This window comes from Protopterus annectens, chromosome 12.part0, assembly GCF_019279795.1.
Source record: "Protopterus annectens isolate FY-2018-M chromosome 12.part0, PAN1.0, whole genome shotgun sequence".
NCBI classification, from domain to species: domain Eukaryota; kingdom Metazoa; phylum Chordata; order Ceratodontiformes; family Protopteridae; genus Protopterus; species Protopterus annectens.
The window spans coordinates 870,446,751-870,473,456 of record NC_056746.1 but is presented as its reverse complement, the minus strand read 5'-3'; positions in this window follow the sequence as shown (position 1 = coordinate 870,473,456).

The following is a 26,706-nucleotide window of genomic DNA, read 5'->3' as shown; positions in this document are numbered from 1 at the left end:
TATTCCTGCACTTAAAAATCTCTTCACCCCCTATAACAATCCTCAACTCCTTCAATCCTCTAACAGACTACTAATTCAGACAAGCAAAGTTAACAACATAGCCAGTGACTATCTCTTTGCAAACTCTGTAGGTAAATCCTGGAACTCACTTCCAGCTGATATTACTTTACTTTCCTCCCTTGGTCAATTTAAAACTGGACTCAAACAACATCTGGAACTATACTGGCTATGTCATTGTATCAAGGCTGGCTAACTCTCTTCTAAAATGTGTAAGACTGTGTAATTTACTCCTGACTTTCACTCGGGATTAACTCTAACTTGTGGAACATGTTTATTTTGTTTGTTTATGTAATCATTGTTAATATTCAATTATAATGTCAATTAAAAATATGTCTTGTTGTATCTGTTTACCTTGGAGCGTTTCTCCCTGGACCTCAGCTGAAAATGGACATGCATCCAGTCGGACTATCCCGGTCAACAAATGTAAAATAAATAAAAATAAAATTATTGAGCTCACGCTAATGCAGTCTATGGTGAGCACACAGATGGCTCAGAATGTGGTCTTGTCTGCTCCTACCACATACAGAAACACTAGGTCCAGATTGCAACACTGAGGAGACTGATGGGGTGACAACACCATGTTGAGGTGAAGGAGCATGACTGCGACTTGACTATCTGGTCATGACTGATGGGACCACAGCAAATGGACCAGCAGTGGAAGTGTGTGCACAATGCAGTATAGACACTGATGCTTGATAGGCAAGGTAGATTCTGCTGAGAGGTGGCCTGCCTCGCCCATGTGGTAATTGGCTAAGCACAGTCAGGGCACTCAGAATTCTGCTCATACTACAGCATTGCTGTAGTACTGTAGAGATCAGGTTTTCCACTGACTATGCCACAGATAACATACTTTCATTTAAGCAGCCAATGATGCCATCACCTCACTGTGTCTGCACTCCTCTCCTTCATGCACTACACACAGTGGGTGTGCAACATAATCTGTGGCATTGGCAAGTGCACACATGTCTAATACATGCCCTAGGAAACCTTGTAAACTGCAATAGCCCTGTTCCATCCACCCTTGCTATGCTCAGGCTCACTTCACTCCCCTCCTTGCCCCCAATTACCACCTGCCCCCACTACCTCTAAATTTATAGTATAATAGCCACTCCCCCACTTACTAGATCCTATCCGCTTTCATCTGGGTTATTTTATCCCACCCCATTCCTCTATCTACATTTTACTAACACCTATTAGCTTTTATCTGGCATTCTCCCACCCTCTTCCAGCACAGTTACCTCACCACCCTATCGTCTGGTGTTGCATCACCAGGTAAAACAGTTCCTTTACCCACTAGCTGTATCCCAAGCAATGATACACTCCTCTCTACTACCCCTCATGCTGGTCCCATACCTCCTTACCTTGTATGAAAACCAGTTTCTCATGGGATTTCAGGTCCCAAAGGGCCATACTATCACCCCAGCTGTAAACCATCCCACCGTCAACCATACTTACAGTACCGGGTCCTGACCAACATCTTGTGCACTCTACCAACACATCAACCCCAAGCACATTAGCTCTAGATCCAAATACTATCAGAAACTTATAAACAAATTCCTGAAGCTTATCACTAAGTATAGACCTAGCCTAATACTTGGTGGTGATATTCACCCAAACCCTGACCCATCCACTTCTGATATATACACTCCCTCTATTTGTAACCTAAGCTATAAACCTACAATCAATGGACCAACTAACTATCTCCTAGCCTGTCATCTCAATATTAGAAGCATTAATAACAAGGTACATGAACTGCATGCACTCCTGGCTGCCCACTCCCCTAATATTCTCTGTTTATCTGAAACCTGGTTAAAACCTAACACTACAGACAATGAAGTGTTACCACCTGGGTATAACATACGCAGGCTGGATTGTGTCTCCTGGAAGAGGGGTGGGGTAGCTATACTCTATAAATCTGAGTTGAATGTGACCATAGATGTAACACAGCCACCTCAGATTAATAACTCTGAGATTCTTGCCACCAAATTGCAACTTAACAAAAGTAAATGCATTAATATCATCTGCATGTACATTCTCCCAGGTAACAATATAGCTACACTTGAAGACACCCTGCACTGGCTATCATGTTACTACCCCCAAGAAACCCTACTACTCGGAGATTTTAACATAGACTAGAGCAGCTGTTCCTCAGAATTCCCAACCACCCATATTAACCTGCATGCATTTACACAAATCATATCCACCTCTATCAGGATAGGTAAACCCAACCAAAAAGAAAGCATACTTGACTGGGTATTCATAAATAATCACCCCAACTGTACACCTCTGGTACCCTCCTCAATGACCTAAGTGATCACCTTCTCACATATATAATTAAGCACAAAGCCATTAATCCCCAACAAACCTTACTCAGAAAAGTTAGAAACAAAAAAAATTTGACCCTGCCAAATTCCAACAGGAACTTAACTCATGTAATTGGTCTATTCTAAAACACCTCTCCTTAGAGGAGGCAGTTGTATACTTTAATAACAAATTTCTTGAGATCCTTGATATGCATGCACCTGTTCATTCAAAGGTAAAAGCAAAAACTGCACCATGCTTTCTAAAGAGTCTAGACTCAAAATTACCCTTAGAAACAAAGCATGGGCTTTATGGCATTCTACTAAAGACCCCCAAGATCACAGTAAATACAGGCAATCTAGGAAGGAAACTAAAAAATCCATTTTATAAGATAGAAAACAATACTACTGTAATTTACAGACAATAAATCAAAATAACCCTCAGAAGCTTTGGGCAGGTTTGAATAATCTACTACATCCTGGACAAACTTCTACCTATCCCCACTGCTACTATTGATAATTCCCCCCAAGGATGTTTCAGATAGTTTTAACCAATTCTTTACTGAGACAATTCATGCTCTAGCTAGCCAATTACCTCCTAGCTCCCCTGGCCCTGAAAGTACCACACCTAGAAACCTACTCTCATTCAGCTTCCAACCAGTTTCCATGTCAGTTATCCGTACCTTGATCAAAAATTTAAAACCCACCACACTCTCCACTGATCAACTCCCTGCTGAGTACCTTCAAAAATCAGCTGATGCTATTGCTTACCCAGAAGCAATACTAATTAATCGAACCATAGTAGAATCTAGAATTCCCACCATCTGGAAAATATCCTACGTAATCCCACTTCACAAAGGAGGCAGCTCTACTGAATTCTCCAGTTATAGGCCAATAGCTTTACTCTCTTCACTTGCAAAGATTATGGAAAAATGTATTCATAGACAACTCATGCACCACCTAATCCAGAATCACCTCATGGCAGATACCCAGCATGGCTTCCATCCTCACCACAGCACTACTTCAGCCCTACTAGCCTTTACTAAGCCTATAAACCATAATTGTAACAATGATCACATATCCTCCGCCCTCTTCTTGGACCTTTCCAAGGCATTCGACATGGTTGATCACCAACTTTTTATACACACCCTGCAAACATTCTGTCTAGATACTAAAACCCTTCAATGGTTTAAATCCTAACTGAATCAACAAACTCTCTAACCTACTACCTAACACCCTTGAAGTACCACAAGGCTCTATACTAGGGCCCCTGCTGTTCTCCATCTTCATTAACGACCTGTATACTGTCATCCCAAAAGTCAGCTGTATCCAAGCTGATGACCCTACTCTGATCTGCTTGGCCACATCTCCAACAGACTTATGGTCAGCTACCCAGACCACCTTTAATACTATAGAAAACTGGCTTTCTGAACGTCGTCTGATACTAAATCCCAAAATAACTAAAATGCTGTTATTTTCACCAACACATATGTTTACTGCTTTTACCTTTGCCATAAATGCAAATGATGGCACAATAATCTCCCCTGACTCCTCTACAAAACTATTAGGTGTCATTATAGATAACAATCTAAAATTTGACCTACATGTAAACCAGTCGATCAAAACCATCAATAAAAAAACTAGGGTCACTTTACAGAATAAAAGCCTTCCTAACCCCTCCAGCCAAAATTCAATAGCTCGCTCTCACCTTCTTTAACATGTCTGCATGCATCCCCTCTACTCTCTAATTTAAAAAAGACTGTCCTTAACAAACTCTCAATCTGCTACAACCACATTGCTAGGTTTGCCACTGGGCTGCCTTTTAGGACACATCATTGCATCAATCTAAACCAGCTTGGGTGGCTTGAACTACCCAGTCTAATCCAGTATAACCAACTGATTATGGCCTATAAAATCCTTTATAATCCGGACAATATTCCTGCACTTAAAAATCTCTTCACCCCCTATAACAATCCTCAACTCCTTCAATCCTCTAACAGACTACTAATTCAGACAAGCAAAGTTAACAACACAGCCAGTGACTATCTCTTTGCAAACTCTGTAGGTAAATCCTGGAACTCACTTCCAGCTGATATTACTTTACTTTCCTCCCTTGGTCAATTTAAAACTGGACTCAAACAACATCTGGCACTATAATGGCTATGTCATTGTATCAAGGCTGGCTAACTCTCTTCTAGAATGTGTAAGACTGTGTAATTTACTCCTGACTTTCACTCAGGATTAACTCTAACCCGTGGAACATGTTTATCTTGTTTGTTTATGTAATCATTGTTAATATTCAATTATAATGTCAATTAAAAATATGTCTTGTTGTATCTGTTTACCTTGGAGCATTTCTCCCTGGACCTCAGCTGAAAATGGACATGCATCCAGTCGGACTATCCCGGTCAACAAATGTAAAATAAATAAAAATAAAATTATTGAGCTCACGCTAATGCAGTCTATGGTGAGCACACAGATGGCTCAGAATGTGGTCTTGTCTGCTCCTACCACATACAGAAACACTAGGTCCAGATTGCAACACTGAGGAGACTGATGGGGTGACAACACCATGTTGAGGTGAAGGAGCATGACTGTGACTTGACTATCTGGTCATGACTGATGGGACCACAGCAAATGGACCAGCAGTGGAAGTGTGTGCACAATGCAGTATAGACACTGATGCTTGATAGGCAAGGTAGATTCTGCTGAGAGGTGGTCTGCCTCGCCCATGTGGTAATTGGCTAAGCACAGTCAGGGCACTCAGAATTCTGCTCATACTACAGCATTGCTGTAGTACTGTAGAGATCAGGTTTTCCACTGACCATGCCACAGATAACATACTTTCATTTAAGCAGCCAATGATGCCATCACCTCACTGTGTCTGCACTCCTCTCCTTCATGCACTACACACAGTGGGTGTGCAACATAATCTGTGGCAATGGCAAGTGCACAGATGTCTAATACATGATGTTGCTGGGTGCATTCATTTGCCTGTAGAAGTAGGCAGACACCCTACTGACACCTGGCCATGTGCGCCATCTGCATCTGCATGCCTACTTCTATTTGGATGGCCAATATCAATGTGTTGTGGGGAATTGTTAAAATTTGGAGCAGTTTCAGCTTGGGTCTTTTGTTCACTGGGCTTGACCTGTTCACCATTCAATGTCTGCTCATTGTCAGAATGGCCATAGTAGTTTCCTTTCACATTTGAGTCTACAGCTGCATCCACATGACTGTCACCATCTTGGTCAGACTGTATCACCATGTCACTATCCTGTGTGGCAGGGGACATGTTACCATACTGAGACACATCCAATCCCACATTATGATCACTGGACAGGGTAATGGAGGATACAGATATTTGATGTGCTAAAAAAAGAGACAGATGACACAGATCAGGACAATATACTTACATCACATGAAGGATATCATTAAAGACATATAACAAATATTATCTCACTACAATGTTACATGTAATAATGACTCAGCATGAGGTCTTTTCTATGTATGGGTCAAGGAATCTACATAACAGGGAATAGACAATTAAGTTACATACCCAACATACGTGACATATGTGATGAATGCAAACAAAACACACATCTGACAACTCTTCCTGGGAAGACAGTGCTGTTGAAGAGGGATGAACTTCAACTACTGCAGGGGGGAAGTCAGCATTATTAATTACATTGTTGCCAGCAAACAGCATTAAAAGATACAGTAGCTTTTATATAGACATACCATTTGTCTGAGCAGTTGATGAGGTTGATGCTGTCTGATCTAGGAATGGGAAGAAGGACATAAGGTCTTAATGGAAGACAGCAACAGGAATAGGAGCAATGACATGTATGATTGATAGTTAACAACATACCATAGACAGACTCCTGCTGTTGTGAGTGTGTGTGTTGTACTATGGATCCTGCAATGGGAAATTAAAGAGAAAAACAATACAGCCATGTATTTAGCCAACAGAATACTGACAGCATGTTATACACAAGAGGGGCTACAGATAGTCACATGACAGACATTGCACCTGTTGCCTAGATGGCCCTGTGTTAAAAACAGAGATATTAATGTAACTCCCAGATGGTCAAATCTTCTTTTCCTTCACTGTTTTCAACCTTTGGAATACCCTCCCACCCACAATAACCTCCATCATGTACCCTGCACTCTTTAAAAAAATCTCTTAGACAACACCTCTCCTCCTGCTGGTTATGCCCATGCCAAAAAGAACCCTGTCTAATCACACCTACCATTTCTTCCCCTATTGTGCCTCTCCCACTCTACCCCTCCTCTTTCCACTCAACTGGTCAATATGTTATGTACACTAATATGTTCTAAATATCATAGTTAAATTAATGCCTAAGATTGTTACTGCATTGCCTTCTAGCTATCTATGTAACTGTAACTATATGTCTGTATTTTTTATTTATTGCCTTCTAGCTATCTATGTGACTGTAACATGTTTTACTGTAATCTGCAATATGTTTAATTTTAGGTGGAGCTTTTCTCCCAGGCCTCCACTGAAAACGGGATCACCAAGGCCCAGTGGACCTTCCCAGTAAACAAATGCAAAAAATCAATATATAAATACATGTATCACAGGTCTACTACACATTGATACAAACTATGAACATTTTGCAGTAACAAGCTTGGTCTGTCTGTACCTCCACCTACATGGCTTGGGCCTCCACTGGACGTATCTGTAGTGTACAACGTTAGGGAGATATCAATAAGACAGTAAAGAGCAGTGCAATGAATTGAGGCTGAGGCAATAACGAGTAGTTGTCATAGTAATACAGTATGGAGACACTCACCTGCTGTTCCCTGATGTTCAGAAGTAGAGGGCCCCGTGTGTATTAATGTAGACAGCATTACACATGTTGTTTGCACTGTTCTGTCTGTACTGCAGGTGTATGAGTACATGTCATTATATTTACATTCATCACCATCACTCTGTGTGGATCTGTGTGCATATCTCAAATCTGCTGCTGTAGATCAAAAATGACAATACATGACTATGCATGCAACAGCAATATGCAGTGATTTACTCTATACTCATCCATGTCATGGAAAGTAAGACGTATATGTTCGGCCTGGAACTTCTGCTTCTATCCCTCCCAGGAGTATACATTCTCCCCTCTTGCTGTATGCAGAATGGCCAGAAATATTGTGATGTCATCAGGGGGTCAATGGTGGTCCACCACTGGTGACATCCCCTCAGTGTCTCATATTGTCATAACTTGACTGCACAGAGGATCATGTCTGAGCCGCATCACTGACAGGCCTCATGGGAATCTGTTGTGACCTCCAACTAAATTAATCATGTTGGTGAGGTCTGTCCAGTGTCCACACTTAATTTTTCCAAAATGTAGTCCCTGCATACCCAAGGAGTCTCTGTCCATGTTGTCAGAAATAATTTAGTATGATGTCATTTTTCTGTGGGAAGAACTTGTCACCCCCTGACAGTTTACCATCTGAAAGGCAACAATATGCATATGATCATATTCCTGTGGGAGCCCAGTTATGCAAACGATCATGTAGACAGCGTATGTCACAATAAACAGTATACAGCCCTGTGTAGTCACTGTCTGTGACAAATACTATTATGGCATATAAAAAGTAATAGCAATGCTTGCATACAAAACACTTGTAAAATCAGCATAATTTGTTATATCTTTAGAAGTTGTCTGTGGGATTAGAACCTCTTACACTACATATCACTTGAGCAGATGCCCAAAAACACCAGCATCATACTACACGAGTCTATATGCATACTAGTCAAACTAACAATTGAATAACTTAAAGAAAGCTTCAGAAAACATAAGGATCCATAAGCAGTCCTCAGAGAGTACGGATCCTTTGTATATTGAGACAGTAGTTATAAGACCTTTGTTAAGAACTATCAGTGAATAAATATCTGTAACAGCAAAACAATATAGTATTAAGACTTTTATTAAGAACCATTAATGAAGAAATATCTGTAACAGCAAAACTGCATAGTATTAAGATGTTTGTTAAGAAACCTCAATGAAGAAATATCCCTAACAGCAAAACAACATAGTACATATGCATAGTGTTGGAATCCTTGGGTTTCCGTAGTTATACCCCAGAGTGTACGCAATTTCCCATAAGAAATATGGATGATTTGTAATTCTGTCTTTATGTACTGTTCACATTTAAAATGTAAATTTGTCTGTACAGCTGCATATGGGAAATTACTGCATGTCCTTAATGAAAATGACAATACTTGTATGCATAAAAGTCAATCAAACATCACTCCAGAAACTTACAATTTCCCTTAAAGCACACATTTTCAATAAAAATAAACCCGAACAGGTTCCTCTGAGAATGAGTAAGTTTAACAGATGTAGTATTCCACAAAACAGAAATGCCAGCAGATGCCAATTTACCTCTGACTTAGTTATCACTGAAATAAGAGCACCTAATGTGGCCCATCTTTAAGTACTATTTGTGCCATACATAATTAATGAAGTTCACTAAAATTCTAGGTTTTGGAATCCCCATTGCGCATGTCCATGTAAATTGGCTACATTTGGCTTAACACCCAGATGCACTGCGCAAGTACCTAATAGGCACTGATAAACAGTACCATGTGTGGCATGTGCCCAATATTTTCCAAAGATCTGATAAATAAGCACCACTTTTAAATATTGATTTTACTACATTTATAGATCAGACCATTTCTACTTGTAAAATGAGTGGACTTCAGCAAGCATTTTTCAGTTTTTGCATTTATCCAACATTTTCCATTGAAGTATTGAGATGGCTAATTCCAGGAAGCTTTGACATGTCTGTTCCCCAAACTGGACTGAGGAGGAGGTCACTCAGATGTTGCCAATCTATGCTGCAGTGGAGCACTGGATGATAGTCAGGCCAATGAACTTTGCAATGATAGACATCTGGGACCAGATTGCGAGGGAGAACCAAAGATATACAGAGATCTTCTGGACTGGAGTGTAAGCTAGCCACTGCTATAATAGGAGCTTCACCAGAGGGTCCATTAGGTGCAGAAACAGCCCATGGAGCCCTAAAGTAAGTGTTACTATGCTATGTATACCTGAGCATTCATATGGAATTTAGAGATATAGCTCTGTTCCATATATACCATTGAATAAATGTTGTGACAATTACCTCATCAGGGTAGTTAAGTAGATGTGGTAACTACACCCCATATAAGAATAGGTTCAATTCCAATGCTGTTAATTTGTTTAATAATGTTTATAATATACATAATTATGAACCTTGTAGATGTACATCTGTTTTCCAAAATTTAACTACATCATTTCACATATCGACTGTCCTCATGTATCACTGATGTCTAGAGCACCTAGGCCACTAGTGACTAAGCATTTCACAGTTATCCATTATAGTATGACAGTATTGCATACTGTAGTACTACATGTCTCAATAATAACATGTACATATCTTCTTTAATGCATTCCTGTTAATAAATTGAAGATTTTTATTACAGTCTCACTTTTAAGCCAAAAGGGATGTCTGTCCAACTGCTCACACACATGTTTTCAGTTATGTATCGATAGTTGTTATTTCTTTAGTGTATAATGACCAATAACTGGTGGAAGTTTCTATATTTATTTGTTATCCACAGGAATTCAAATAAACACAAGTAGTATCTGTTTGTTAAAAAAACAATGTGCTGCCTGTTAAGTCAGCCTGTAAGGAAACTGGCCAACATGCCTACATTTTCTCATGATGTGGGTTCCAATCCACATAGGGGGAAACATATCATTAAATCATTATCTCAATTTGCTTCACACATAACAGTTATGTAGAGAAGAATGTTACACTTACTGATATTAATGTTTTTTTTTACGGTTATGAATAACTCGGTTATTCATTGAATTCTTATGAATATGCCCATAATCCATAATGTTCTGTTAACAGGAGCTTTTTAACTGCAGGGTTAGTAAAGCTTGCTACAGACTGTTATATGTCTGACAACATTTTTTCAAAATGATATTATTTTCAAAAGTGCTATCAACTGCTGTTTTATCATTAACTATTAAATTCACTGCAAGAACCACATCATCCTTATCTTTTGAGGGAGTGAGATGGGCAGAAATGCAAAAAAAAGGAAGATGTATGCATTTACTTTGTGATGTTCACTTTGCCAAGGAATATATTAGTCCTTCCACATAGCTTACTATATCCTTCATGCACACCAACTGGCATGGTTCTTTTAACAGAAGCTGTATGATACATGACACTGTCCCACTGTCTGAAAAATGTATTTATTCCATTGTTGTTAATGCTTCTGACCACAGTCCTGACTGTTTACCTACATGCCCAAGCACATGCTCATTTTTTGAAATCCTAAGCCAAGATCCATGCTAGTAGACCATCCCCCATTTAGGTAATGGTCATAACTCATAATACCAAGTCTTTTCAGTACATTCACAACATGCACTTTCAGGCAAACTGGATGAGCTAAGCAGGTAGGTGTCAAGGTTAAAGTTTGCACATTGCAGTTGCAGGTTTGAATTTAATATCCTCCAATATATGATCAATATGTAAAAGCTTGTATGGAACCCTAAAATGTATATGGTGATTATCTGATGTTCTTCAAAAACAAATTTTCTAGAAACTGATCTGAGAAATGCATTTCCGTGTTATTTGAGGAATACACCATACATGGTTGCTCTTTTCTTTTTTCAGGTGATGAAGACAGGACCAGAAATAATAACCTGTACATTGAGAAGATGCACAGGCTTGAGGAGCAGTGGAGGGAGAGAGGTACATTGATTACTTTTTCTGTTTTTTAAAAGAAATGTATCTGATACTTGTTAAAGTCCTGTATTTTTCACATTACCATGTATATACCTTAGAATGCATGAATACCCATTATACATTAGTAAAGTAAGTGAAATAGCCACACTATAGCTGTGCTTAATTAATTAATTAATTTATTTATTTGTGTCCACTGGGCTGAAATGAGCCCATTTTCAGCAGAAGCCAGGGGAGAAAAGCTCCATAACTGAATACAAGATAATAAAACAGAATACAAGATAATAAAACAAGAGTTTCCAAATTGATAAACATATTTTTAACTTATATACAGTCAGGAGAAAAAACTTGGAACTCGGAATTTAAAACTGTGATTTAAATAAAAAAAAATTGAAATATCATTTATCATTAGCCCCTTTTTTCTGCAGATAGTTTTTGATATGTACTCCACAACATAAATGATAGTTCTGGTTTGTGTATCTGTCATACATATGTTGTGGTGGATATTTTGTATGTAAGTCTTAGTGTTTTGATTATTGTGTAGAATGTATGGTTTATCAGTGAATGATTTGTTGTATGTTAGTCTGCTTGTTCACAGACTGTGTGGATGCCTGCTGTGGCAATGTTTGCTCTGTTGTTTGTACATTGTGTGGTATGCCCTTCGATTTTACATTGGTATTGTATTTGCTTACAACCCCTAGACTGCTTTTGTTATGACATGCTTGTATCCTAGGTTTGTCGATACCTGTGCAGATAGAGATGTCATATCAGCAAGCATCATCAGGATGTTTGCATTTTGTTGCCTGCTAATTGGTATTAATTGTACATAGGTTATGCATACAGTTGTACACACATAATAATATTTGTACAACATAGATTAGATTCTCTGATGTCACAGGCTGTGGTGACTGAACATAAGAAATATTTGTTACTGTTGTATTTGTTATATTGATGTGTGTTCAGCCAATACTGATGCTGCCTGGCACAGATGTTTGTCATATGACTTGCCTAGTTTCCACAATATTGCCATCTCGCTTTGTCCTCATTTTAACAATGACACTTGGTAGCTGTTCATATGACTCATTACATGCAGAGACTACAATGTATAGATTCTTACATTCACAGATTTTTACTATCTTAATGACCGGGGGATCCTTTCTAAGCCTAGCCAAGTTTTCAAAAAAGAATAATGACGTCCTGTATACAAATAGAACATTGAGGGACAGGCGTATATAAGGTACCTCTGTCCATAATGGAGAAAGATGACAGGCTGAGTGTAAATTTCCAATTCCTCATCCAGTGGTCTAGGTTGTACTTAAATTGTGTAATAGATGAAACCAGCTTTACCAGGATTTGAAGCCTGTTCATAGGAAATGCAATCTGTAGGACACACATCTGTATTTCTAGCATGTCTGTTAAGTCACAGACAAAATTCTGATCCTTGGATCTTGTATTTCTCTACTGTTTAAATTATAAATAATGCAGGACATTCATAACTGCGGTGTTTATGGATGCCTTGTAAGCCAATTATAGATCACCCCTCAGCAATATATGTCAGATTGAGTAGAGGGAAAAGTTTCTAAGGCCCTCTGCATAAGGTAGGTTTGTTACACTCTGATTTTGTTGCAGTTTCTGCATATGCCTGGTCAGGTACATACTAAAGGGAGCGTTATACTCCATGATTGTTATGATAAAGATAGACTACAGTAGGATAATGATGTCTTTGGTCCTAGCTGCCATGCTCTTACTTAATAACTTGTGCAACACGAAAGGATTTCCTCACCACTGTGGCCACATTGTGGTTGAAGGTAAGGCTACTGTCTACTTATGTACACTGTTTCCTGACCACTGGGTTGACTGTTGAGGGGGTATTAGCAACATGTTAATTATCCATGATGTTTAACATTCCAAAGGATACAATCATGCAATTCTTAGAATTGATTTTAAGACCATGGCTTTGCCACCACTTGTTACTCAGAGATAGGTCTTCCAGAAACATTCTTGTGTCTGCATGGGAGTCAATGATAACCCCCTAGCTTGCAATCATCTGCAAAGTTGTCAGCCATAAACCTCTCACTGTTTGCTTCCACTTTAGAGAAATAGCAGTGACCTCATTAGTGAGTCAAGGGAGACTCTGGTAGTGACTGAGCTCTTAGTGGAGCTGGCCTCACCTATTTTGACCTCATGACTCCTATCAGGGGATAAAAGGGTTTAATCTTAATTTACTGAGCTTGTGTATAGTGCCTGAGTGATGTATTGCATCACAAACCTTGGTCAGATTGATGTAAGCTGTGTGCACAGTCTTGCCCTCATCTATTGTTTTGTAGCCCTCTCAATGAAGTCCACCACATTTAATAGGCATAACTTTCATTTAACAAAGCTGAACTGTAATAAAGCCAGCATTTGCATGCTACCTATGTCTTCAATTTTCATGTCTATGATGATTCTTTTCATGGGCTTACATATTTGGCTGGTCAGACCTATGGGCCTGTATTTAACCTGATAAGTGATTGGAAATCCTTTGTGTGCAGGGGAATGACTGTAGCCAACTTTCATTATTTGGGCACAAGACCTGACTGTAGGCTCCACCTGAAAATTGATTCAAGTGGACCAGAGAGGTCATGAATAATATTTAGTAAGCATCCTAGGATGTTATTGGGGCCCATTGATGCAGCATATTGTACCATGGAAAGTGCATTGAAGACCTGTTCACTAGTGATGGTTGTGTGGAATGTAGCATATGGTATTTCCTTTGGAGTATCAGGTGGGGAGAGGGGATACAGTTCAGATGAACCTTACATTTACATTCACACTCAAACATAACTGCTTAGGGAACACATGCAAGAGAAAAAGAAACGGAATAATGATCTACTGCAATACACTCAGATGAACAGTTTACTGAGAAAGACAACATTATTAAACAGCACAGGTCACAGTAATAATGTTATGGTGATGATTACAAGTTTTTTTTTTCAAAGTTGAGTTATGTTAATGTTGCATGAGGCAGTGACGTGCACGCTTTCATTCAAATGTCATGATATGTTACATGTGCTTGCTTTGTGTATGTTTGCTATGCTTCATGCTGGCCAGTATTCAAACATTCAGATGATGTCCTGATTCACACTAGTAAGCTGTGTTATGCATGCCGCTACATGGCCTTGATTGAACTGCTCACACTGGTGATGGATACATTCTCCCTGACAAGTTCTGATATTGTTATGTCCATAACTATAGATAAAGTGACACAGGGAATGTAGTACTTGCATTACCAACCATTCACTAGCAGCAATTGTGTGAATTATAATTCTGCTACTGTGTTTTAAATAAGAAGTTTGATGTGTGCTACTAGACCCTCAGTGTAATGTTTGTATTTTCAGACATCACCACTGGATGGTATGCTAATTAAGTATGTTAGATTACAGATATGTACATCAGTTTCATATTAAGGTCGGCTATGATCTTCAAGAGAATGTGCTGCAGGATAGACATTTGCTTTTCATTTCTGTCATGTTTTGCAATTCGTCTTGACAGATTATGGGACCAGTGGACATTCACCTATCAAACGCAGACAATGAGCATATGCCAGGCCACTGTTGGAATCCACAGATGATGATGATGAGGAGGAAGCTGGACCCACATCTGTCCAAGCCAGCATGCCTGCTACACCCCAGGGGTGATGACACCAGGACCAGAACAGTTATTATTTGGAGGATTTCTGGGAGGCTGTCACTGATGTGTTTCAAACACAGATTCAGTTCAATTCAATTCAGTTCTATCCTATTTATTCATGCTCTCAGGTAAACTCTTTTTGCAATCAAAAGATTAAGCATTGGTCCAGATAGAACATTCATCATTCACATAAATAAAATAAATACAACAATGAAGAAAAGAACATAACGATATACATAACAACAAACATTTAAACTTTTAACACCCATTCAAAAGAAAAGAAAAGAAAAATCAATGTTCGGTATATATTGCACATTCTTCAACATTCTCCTGTTTTTTCCACTCAGACAGTATTGCACTCAGTTTAAACTAAAAGTGCCAAGGTGCTGAAATTAAAGCTGTATTAAGATTTTAAAACATCTTTTAAGATGCAATATTCTTATTATTCATGCATGTAATTGCTGCTGGAAGAAAACTATTCTTACATCCTTTTTGTTTTATATATTGGAAACATATATGTCTTTCTTAATGGAAATAACTAAAATTCACAACATAATGGATGTGGTGCATCTTTTATGACTGAATTAGTTATTCTTTCTAACTGTTTTAAATATAAAGATATAAGCCACATTTGTTGATTGCCAATCAATTTGCTAGACCACTTTACAATCTGATTCAACAAATTCCTATTTTTCATAGACAAATATCCATACCAAGCTACTAGAGAAAATGCCAAAATTGATTCAATGAAAGCACAGTAATACAAAACCATAATATATGTAACTGTGACAGTTTTTGCAAACAGAACAATTGTTGATGTCCTTTCTTACATACCATTATGCAATTTTCCTAAAGTTTCGTAAAATCTATTGCCATATCTTTGGACTTTGAAATATTTATCTGAAGATAAGAATCTTCACACAACTGTACAAAATTTTTAATAACTGGACCATAACTCACCTCTTCATTTTTGAGCTGACTAGCTATGACAGCATCATCTGCATATTTTAAAATTGTTCTATTTTCTTATACACATCTGTATGTATTTGTGTACAAAATATACAAAAGGGTAGATATCATACATCCTTGTGGTATTCCAGTTGAAGAATAAACCTGATCTGATAAGGTTTCATTTACCCTTACTCTCTGAGTTCTATTAATTAAAAAATCCAAAATCCATCCCATAAGGTTATGACCCAGGTCAAACTCTTCTTGTAACCTATGTATTAATACATATGGTTGAATAGTATTAAAAGTGGATGAAAAATCGACAAACAAAAGTCTAATGTGTGATCCTTCACTTTCTAAATGTTTAACAAGCAAATTAAGTAAGGTAATTGTCACATCATCCACATGTCTATGTGTCCTATATGCAAACTGCATAGGATCAAACCTATGTTGGACCTTCTTTATAATCTCTAATTTTACCAATTTTTCAAAAAACTGGTCTAAAATCATTTAAAATCTTCCAGCACTTAGATTTAGGAATCAGAACTATTACAGCATTTTTCCATAATACAGGCACATGTTGCATCTGCAATGACTTATCAAACATTTTATGAAATATGGAGCTTAAATCTCTAGAACAAGTTTTTAACACTCATCCACAGATGTTATCAGATCCACAACTCTTTCCTATTTTAAAAGAAAGAAAGGCTTTTTCTGCATCATTTTGATTTATTCAAAAATGCTTCTCATCCACAAACTTCTTCCTCAACTTGTTTACTTCATTACTAAAATCATGACAGTCAAAACAACTGAAAAAGAGATTGAGACTATTAGCAAAATTAAGATTTGTATTCCATTCATTTAGAGTAACCTATTACTTTTCTGAATTTTGAAAACCAACAAGGGCTTTCATACTAGACCAAATTGAACCAAGATTATTTGCAACCATTTTCTTTTCTAAATTAGCTTTGTATGTTTCTTTGCTCTCAAAATTTCCATTTTCAGTTCTCTAGAAACTTCATGTAAATATACCACATCACCTTTTTAAAGGCTTCTTTCTTCTTTTTTTAAACTAAGCTTAACATAATTATTTATCCATGGTCTGTTATTTGGATAAATTTTCACATTCTTATTTGGCACATTCATATCTCTAATTAAGAAATACTTGCTGCTGGAAGTCAAACAGTCCAAAACCAAGACTTAAAAGCTTCAAATGTTGCTCAAAAAGTGCAGTACAATCCAGTAAAAGTGTAAAACACAGGTTTAATCCAAGAAATACAGTACAATCCTGTAAGCGTATACGCACTTTAGTTTTAAACCCTTTAAAACTTCATCAGATACAAGTTGTAACAGTTCCAGAGCCATTTAAATAAACTTCACTGGTCATGTGATCCTTTTAAAATTTTAAAGCAAAATCCCCCTATTATACACATTCACCAAAAAGTATATATTTTCATTAAATTCATGCCCTAGTATACATGCTGTTTTAATTGTTGTGCTATTAAAATTAGTTCATGTGTTTGTCATGCACAGTAATCTTTGTAAATGAACCATTAATAATAATAAAAATAACAACAAAGTGTTATTTTTATAACAATTTATCTCTCCCATGCTTTTAGTTTCAGGATGGGAGCAACACTGACATGGTTGTTTAGTCCTGGTTGCCTGTATGCCTCTAGTTGCAGTTGCCATTTTAATTCATGTTGCTCCAGTATTACTGTCCAAGGACCCCCCCCCTGCTTTTCTTTCTCCCCTCTTTCTAATATGCTAAATTTAAAAGAGTAGTCAGAGTGTTCACTTAGATGTCTGAACAGTGCATTGGTGGTTCTTTCTTTTTTAATTTTGCATGAATGTTCATAATATGATTACTGACCTTTCACTCCATTTTTCCCACATAAACCCATCACATCCCTGACATTTTGTGATGTAAATTATGCCTGTAGTTTCACAGTTGTATTTACCCTTTATGTTTAATTTTCTTCCCTTTAGGTTGATTTGAGTGTCCTTAAGTATGTATTTGCAGTAACTGCATCTCCCACATTTTGACATCCTATTAGTTAAAGCATTTGCCACTTTCCTTTTTGCTTCAGCCATGTTTTTTATGTTACTGCCTCTTCTTTAAATAATAGTGGGCATTACCCCTATGTCATTGATTATGTTTGGGTGTTCTTATAGCACCTTCCAGTTTTTCTTCAAAATCCATTTTATACTACCACTAGCTTTATTAAAGGTGGTAATAAAGGCATTGTGGCATTTTTTTATGATTAGCATGATTTCCAGTAGTACTGGTGGTTACTTTATTTTGTAAGTTCCTTGTCAAAATGGGTTGATAAACTCCATTTTTTCTTTTAGATGTAACTTCTAATGTTAACTCATTTAATAATTCTGGTGGGTAATCTCTTCTAGTTAACATCCCTACTAGAGTATCCACTTCTTTGTAGTAGTCTTCATCTAAGGTGTTCATTCTGGCCGCTCTAACCAATTGGCCTTTTGCCACTGCCCTTTTTTGTTTAAAGGGGTGGCTGCTGGTGAAGTGGAGTAACATGTTGGAATATGTTGGTTTCTTGTATATACTAGCTACATATTCCCCCAAACCATACTTTTTCCTAAGCATAACATCCAAAAATGGCATCTCATTTTTGTCGTATTGGCATGTAAACTTAAGGAACTCTGTACTTTCATTAATATACTGTAGAAAGTTTTTTTAATGTAGCCTCATTATTTCCCCATATAAGGAAGATGTCATCCATATAGTGCAGGTAGAATTTAATATTGTCTCTGTGGACACTGTTATGCATAAACCTCTTTTCCCACTCAAACATAACTACATTTGTCAAAAATGACCCCACTGGGGAGCCCATGGAAACTCCTTTTTTTTGTTTGTAAATTTATTCCTCAAAGTATATGTAGTTATTAGTGAGAACTTTTTCTAAGAGTTATATGACATTATTTACTATAGTCTGGTCCAGGTTTTTGTTTTCCAAGTAATCCCTAGTCAATTCTAGGGCTATATTGTGTGGAATTATGGTATATAGACCCCTTACATCTATAGTTGTCATAATATTTTCCTTTTCAAATCTAATAGTGTTTAATTTGGACAGGAAGTCCCAAGAGTCCCTACACAGATGTTGTTATAAAAATAACACTTTGTTGTTATTTTTATTTTTATTATTATTAATGGTTCATTTACAAAGATTACTGTGCATGACAACCACATGAACTAATTTTAATAGCACAACAATTAAAACAGCATGTATACTAGGGCATGAATTTAATGACAATATATACTTTTTGGGGGGGGGTGTTTAATGGGAGAATGTTGCTTTAAAATTTTAAAAGGATCACATGACCAGTGAAGTTTATTTAAATGGCTCTGGAACTGTTACAACTTGTATCTGATGAAGTTTTAAAGGGGTTACGCTTACTGGATTGTACTGTATTTCTTGGATTAAACCTGTGTTTTACACTTTTACTGGATTGTACTGCACTTCTTGAGCAACATTTGACATTTTTACGGCTTGGTTTTGGACTGTTTGACTTCCAGCAGCAAGTATTTTTTAGTTTGTGATTTTGGAACATTTTTTTTTTGTACAATCATATCTCTACAAAAAGTAACATATGAACATATTGAATCAGTAAGTTTATCTAAATCATCACCACAAGACTGTTTAAACATATCCCAATTAGTACAGTCAAAACATTTCTGTAAACAAAAAGTTGACCCTTCATTCCAACATTTCACATTCTTCTGTATCTTTTCCATTTTCAATAACATTTTATATAGGTAATAACTGCAGATAGTTATGGTTTGCTGAACCCAGTGGAGGTAATGGAGATAACTCATAAGCACAATAGTCCCAAAACAGAGATCTAAAATTTTATCTCGACTATTCAGACATGTCACATACTGATGAAAATTCACAAGTGTCTTTTCAAGCAAAACATGCTTAAAGTCACCTAAAATAAAATTTGGAGCTTCGGGTGAATTTTTCTGTAGCCTATGTACTACTTCAAAAATAATATGAACAGCAGAGGTTACATTCACCTTCAGATGAATATAAACTAATGTTAAGAAAACTTGAGGAAACTCACAAGGCAAATAAAATGGTCACAGCGACACTGATGAAAGTTCAATGTCTGATGTACAAATACATTCTCTCACAGTTACAGAGCTACAGTACGTTTTATACACATAAAAACATACTCTGCCTCTTTGAACTTTCCCTGTCATTTCAACCTTTCTAGCCAAATGAAATGGTACACCAAAGCCATTAACAGACAATCCATTATCTTTATCTTGTTCCAAAAACTATGTTTGATGGGCACTTTGATGCAGATGACAGACATGATGATAACATTCTTCCAGGATGTGGCACAGACCATTAATGACTCATTCAGGGAGACAGCTAATGATGCCTTTGTGAGGCTTAGCTCCATTAGCCTGGTGCCTCCAGTTCAAAAGTATTGTCTGTGTGCTCTAATTGTGTTATGCTGCCAAAATGCTGATTGTCATATAAGATTCCACTCCCCTGCACCACTTTAGTAATGAGTGCTAACCCTAACCCTTATGCTGCTCCTTCCCCCAGCCCTAACCCTACACCTTACGGTCATTAAAACCTTCCCATAACACTGCCACTACACAAGACAGACTCAGACACACAAACATTCACAAACACACACAAACACATGTGTATGTGTGTATGTGTATGTGCATATCTTTTTCTGATCAGTCAAGGAAAGCCAGACATATATTTATACACATTTACACTCATGTATAAGATATGTCACCTGACAGTGGTAGTATGCTCCTGAATGTATAGCATATTTTCTCCTGTATGACATGTACTGGAGTGATGTATTTTCCAGCCCATAAATGAAGCACTACTTAGACATGCACACACATCTATGTGTCCTGGTACTTGACAAATGGCAGATGCAGAGAATAGTATAGAAAGCACTTATATGTTATTGCATACTGATATTTGTACTGTTTATTACACATATCAAGCTTTGTCATATCATTCAATCCCCACTCCAGATCTTTCATTGAACAGCTAAAAAAGAAAAACAATCAACATTCCTTCTACTGCCACACCAACAAGGTGGCCAGATGCATGACACCCCCCCAGCCACCATTCAGATCATATTTCTGTGCCCTGCCCCAACCTTCTTTAACATATATTATTAAAAAAATAGTGTCTTCTTTTAAACTGCAGCAAGCTGTTTGCTACAAATGTTCATAGGTTTATAGGTAGGTACTAGGCTATTGGCCCTAGGACCTATATAAGCCTAGCCAAAAAGGTAGCCTGGCTTTCGCCATCCAAGAAAATTATTTTCCTGTGCCACTGTCGAGCAGAGCCACAGAAGTGTTCCCCGGGGTGAATTTCCTATTTCCCATCCAATTATCAAGATTTTTCTTGAAGAGTGCTAATGAGGAGCTTTATTTGATATACATAGGTAGTTTGTTCCAGAGAATAGGGAGTCTCTGGGACAGGAATCTATTCCCCCAGCACATTCTGTTTATTTTGATGACCAGTTTGCGGTCCCTAGATCCTGTAGCTCGGAGGTATTGGGATTTCTTTAAGTGGAGCATGTCCAACAGTTCTGAGTTTGACATAGCTTTGTATGTTAGGCAGAGATCACCTCTGAGTAGGCGATATGCAACGGAGTAAAGCTGGAGTTTTTTGAGACGGTCTGTGTAGGACATCTGTTTGAGGCTGGTAATCATCTTTGTAAGGTATTTCTGCGGCCTTTCCAGTTGTTGTAGATGTCTTGTGAGGTACATACCAAAAGGGGCATTGTACTCTATAATGGGTCTAATGAGTGATGAGTAGAAGGGAACAATGACCTCTTTTTCCTGGATGAGAAACCTTTTGTGATGAGGTGTGCCATGTAGAAGGATTTCCTGACTATTGTGGTGATGTGATTATCAAAGGAGAGACTACTGTCCACCTGTGTCCCAAAGTCTCTTATCACACTTTCGGTGTTAAGTAGACTACCGCCTATGTGGTAGTTCATGGGTATAGAGTTTTTACCAAAGGGGATGACAATGCACTTTTTGGCATTGAGCTTGAGGCCATGGCTTTGACACCAGGCATCTGTCTCAGTGAGGCCCTTTTGTAGGATGTCCACATCGTTAGGAGTTTTGATTATGGCTCCTAGTTTGCAGTCATCTGCGAACTTTGTTAGCCAAAGACCTTCTATGTTAGCCTGTACTTCAGAGAAGTAGATACCAAACAGGACTGGACCCAGAACTGAACCCTGTGGTACTCTACTTGTCACTGGTCTGAAGTCGGATTTGGAGTGTGCTGCTTTCACAGTGTGGGTTCTGTCAGTGAGCCAGTTGGCAACCCATCTTGTGACATAGAGATTTATACCTAGTTTAGTGAGTTTATGTATAATTCCAGAGTAGGGGATGGTGTCGAAAACCTTGGCGAGATCTAGATAGGCTGTGTGAACCACCTTACCCTCGTCTACAGCTTTGGTGACTGCTTCAAAGAAGTCTATCAGGTTTAGGAGACATCATCTGCCTTTTACAAACCCGAACTGGTTAGGGTCCAGAGTTTGGAGATTACCAATGTCTTTGCTTATAAGTTCCATGATGATACGTTCTATGACCTTGCAGACCAGGCTTGCCAGGCTAATGGGGCAGTAGTTCCCGGGGTCCATGGTGGCTCCCCCTTTGTGGAGTGGGATAACCATTGCTGTGCACAAAGCCTGAGGTGAGGCTATGATTGAACATGGTACTTAGATGGGGTATCAGTTCATTCTGTAGTTCATACAGAACGCAGCCTGGAATGTTGTCAGGTCCCATGGCTGCTGTGTTCTTGGCTTTGGAGAGTGTGGTTTTTACCTGTGCAGCCATGATTACATGATTGCAGGAACTTTGCATTCTTCCAGTATAGAGATGGGTCCTTTAGGGGGTGAGAGGGGGGTAAAGTTAGCACTGAACCTATTTGCCAGGATGATTGCAATATCAGTTGGTTCTGTATATTTAGTGCCATTGTGCTGTAACTTAGAGCAGATCTGAGTTTTGCCATTGAGATTCTTGACATAGCTATAGAATGTTTTGTGGTTGTCTTTAGAATCAGTGGTGATTTTGTTTTCGTAACTAGCTTTGGATGATTTTATGAGGGATCTCAGCTTCTTACTGAGGCTAACCAGGGAGTTCCCCCAATCATGGGATTTTACTCCTTTTTGCAACAGTTTCTTTCTTCTATTGTAGAGTTTGTTTATGACAGGGGACCACCAAATTGGCTTCATTTTTTTTGGAGAATAGCATATTGGTTCTGTTAGGGATAGCATGATCCATGCACTCATGTAAGTGCTTATAAAGTGCATTTGTGTAGGATTCAACAGCCTTACCTCTATTGTCCATCTGTATGGGTGTCGTGAAGTTTGCCGCTTCTGTCTTAAGAAGCGTGAAGCTGGCTTTGGAGAAATGTTTTACGGTAGTTTCCCTAGTGGGGAATGGGGGTGGGATGGTGATGTCTAGGGTGATTAGCTTGTTGTCGGATCTGACCACCGAGGAATTGACCTTTGGTGTAGAACACCGGTAATGACCTGGTCTAGGATATTGTTGCCCCTGGTGGTGGTGTGGATAATTTGATCCAAGGTGTTGGAATTTATTAATTCCACAAAACATTGAGCAAAAGAGTTGGAACATGAGTAGTTTTCCCAGTTAATGGTGGGGTAGTTGAAATCACCCATTATTAGGATGTGTAGCAAAAAATTGCTATAATTTATACCCTGCCTTCACAAAGTGCAATGGCATTCATGTTTTAGTTTAAAAAAAAGAAAAAAATATTTTTAAACTTTAACAAACTGCTCGCTACAAATGTAGCAAACAGTTGCTACAATGTATACCTTGCCTGCACAGAGAAGAGCTACAGCACTTGGGTTTTAATTAAATACATTTCTTTTTTACTTTTAAAATGCAAGCAGTTGCTGCAGTTTATATGGAGCACTGCAATCCTCAGATTTGACTGCAAATGTAATAGCCATTATTGCATTAAAGAGAGTCTGGGATCAGCTGATCACACCCTAACAATCTGCACCGAGAGCAACCCTACTTGTGTTTGTTCATTGCAAGTAATTCCCACTGTTATCTGGTGTTGGGGAATGTGTTATTTTTAAATGCATTTATTGGTGGGTAATTGTTTTCCTTTATAGTGGTATAGTTAGTGGTGTTTTTCTGTTCAGTCCATATTCAGTCCATATGCTATATGCATTAGATTATAAGCTCTGTATTGTATCTCTCCAGACAGAAGTTTGCAACAGCATGACTGGGTGTGTTATGTTATTGAAAATGTATAAATCTACCTACTTAACTGAATAAATTACTGGAAACTTCAACAAAGCATTGTATTCCTCCCACAGGGAGGGTATCAGATAGAGTCTCCTAGATCTGCTGGCTAAAGTGATTTTATCTGGACTAATCCTTTATACTCTGTTTCCTGTTAGTCCTGTCATCCTGTGGGACCCAACTTGAGCTTTTTGGATTACTTGTTATCTCCCTATTTCATAGGGTTTCTGTGCTACATGTACTCCCCCATGTATCTCACATACTATAAAATGTTTTAGATGAACAATTTCAGCTGATGCTGGTGATGTGGCTGTATAAGTCATATCACATAAAAAAGTAAACACTTTTTTAAATATTTTTTTCAGATTACAATGAAATCTGTAAAAAATCTTTTATTTTTATCTGTGAATTATGAGGAAATCCTCAGGAAAATAAAAGCTCCATATGGTATACAAGGAATTTTAGTGCTGGTTAGATACATTCTATAAACTTAATGCAATGTCATATAACCCACATTGGCCAGAAGAACATAGACACTACTGTCTACGCATCTTTAAATGCCCTGGAATTTCTGTCACAATCCACTGTATTATGAAGTGTGACAGAGATTCCTGATGCGCAACTTTGTTTTCTTACAGGCATTGGTTGTTATATGTGCATTTCCTACCTGATAATTACTGTTGCACTGAACTTACTGTCCAGCAGTTGTGGTACGCTGATGTACTACTTCTCTATTGTACCTTATTAGAGTGTTATATGACTTACCTCAAGTATTGTGTTGAATTCGTTGCATTCTACTGAGTTCCACAAATTTTTTGAAATGTGGTCCTATATGTATGTAAGTGGGTGTGCATGTGTGTGTTTCTGCGTATACATGTGTCTCTTTCTTCCTCTGCATGTTTATCTGTGTCACTTTTTGTGTGAGTGTGTGTGTGTGTGTGTGTGTGTGTGTGTGTGTGTGTGTGTGTGTGTGTGTGTATAATATTATATACTTCTATAACATTTATTTTGGCTGTAAAATACTTCCTCCACCAACAATTTCATATGCTGCAACAACTTTGAATCATTTGGTGGAAGAACTATTTTATATCAAAAATATATGAGAAACCTATATACTATTAAAAGGCAAATATGAAATAATTGAATAGATAGCTCATTGTCTAAATGCAATAATGCCCCACAACGTTGGTGTTACTGGGGAAATAATGTCATTCCAGAAATGTAACGGCACTCTACCTGCATCGTCATGCCTCACAACATCCCTGGGCAGTCATTATTTCCCCAATGACACCTTCCCTGTCAGGCATTATTGCTTACAAGCTGCATAACCTTAATTATCTATACCTGGTAGAATTAATACAGCCTCCAAGCACTGCATTTTATTGACCCTGACTAATCTAGCAGATAAACAAAGTTAGTAAAGGAATAGGAAATAAGATGCAAACAGACCATTTGATGTCAGCAACATATGATGACGTAACATGTAAAAATGGCCGTAGATATTTTTAATCATTATTTCCTTTAATGTATACACAATTTAGCCATCATTTATACAAAGCTGGGGAAGAGCACTGATTGTTTATAAAGCTTGCACAGTATGAGTACAGACAAGAATGTAGTCACTACTGAAAGTTGCTTTTTCCTGCTGTTTTACCAAGACCATAATGCTTTCAATTGTTTTTCCATCCTTCTGTTTTTCTGCAGTATTTTTTTATAATAAAATGAACTGGAAAGCAAGAATATCTGAGATGGATTTAGTTTAAATCAGAATTAATAATTTAGAAGTTCTTCTGTGAAAGCATTGTGATGTTTAAAAATATTTTTGCAAGACCTTGTGCTAGTGGCATGGAAGGATAAAGCCCTAATTGCAGTCCAAGTGATCCAAATTTGACTAGTCCATCAGGCAGGTGATCATGCAGGGAGGGAGGCTGGGCATGCCACTCCCAGGAATGAGAGTGTGGATCCTGCCTGGATCATTCGACTGTTACAATTACAGATCCTTCTCTGAAAGGAGACTTTCATAATGGGAGGAGTTGAGGCAGGCAAAATAAGGGTGTGCCTGCACAAGCTGCTGAAGGCAGCCATTGGCAGAGCAAATAGAGGACCAGGCATGGGCAGACAAAGACACATACATGGTCCTTGCTGTAACTTAATTGTTCATGTTACCACTGGGGCAGAGTTAGGCCAAAAATGAAAAATGCACAAATTGGCAGGATGTTGGTGAGAGCAGAAAGCAGCCTCATGGCTGCCTAGATGATGGGTCACTTTAAAAATGGAAATGTCTGAACAAGGACTGGTTTGGTGATGGGCAGACATAGGGACCAAATAATACAAAAATATATTTTCTCAGGCATACATTTGTGTGTTTCGGTTATTACAACCTCCAAATGCTGTGTGCTAATGATCCCAGTGCTGCACTTTGCTCATTTGAATAAACACAGCATTCAACCTTGCTAAAGCCAATCACTTAGGACCATCAGGATGGGCTGCTTTTACATCTCTAAGCAAAATCGGATCATGGTGAAGCAGCACACTGCATTTTGCTGTTGAGAAATTGTATTGTTTTAAAAATACACATCTGTGTGGTAGAAATATTATAGCTTCAATTGCTGTATTGCACTTATCTTCAATACTTATACATTTCAAGGCTGAATA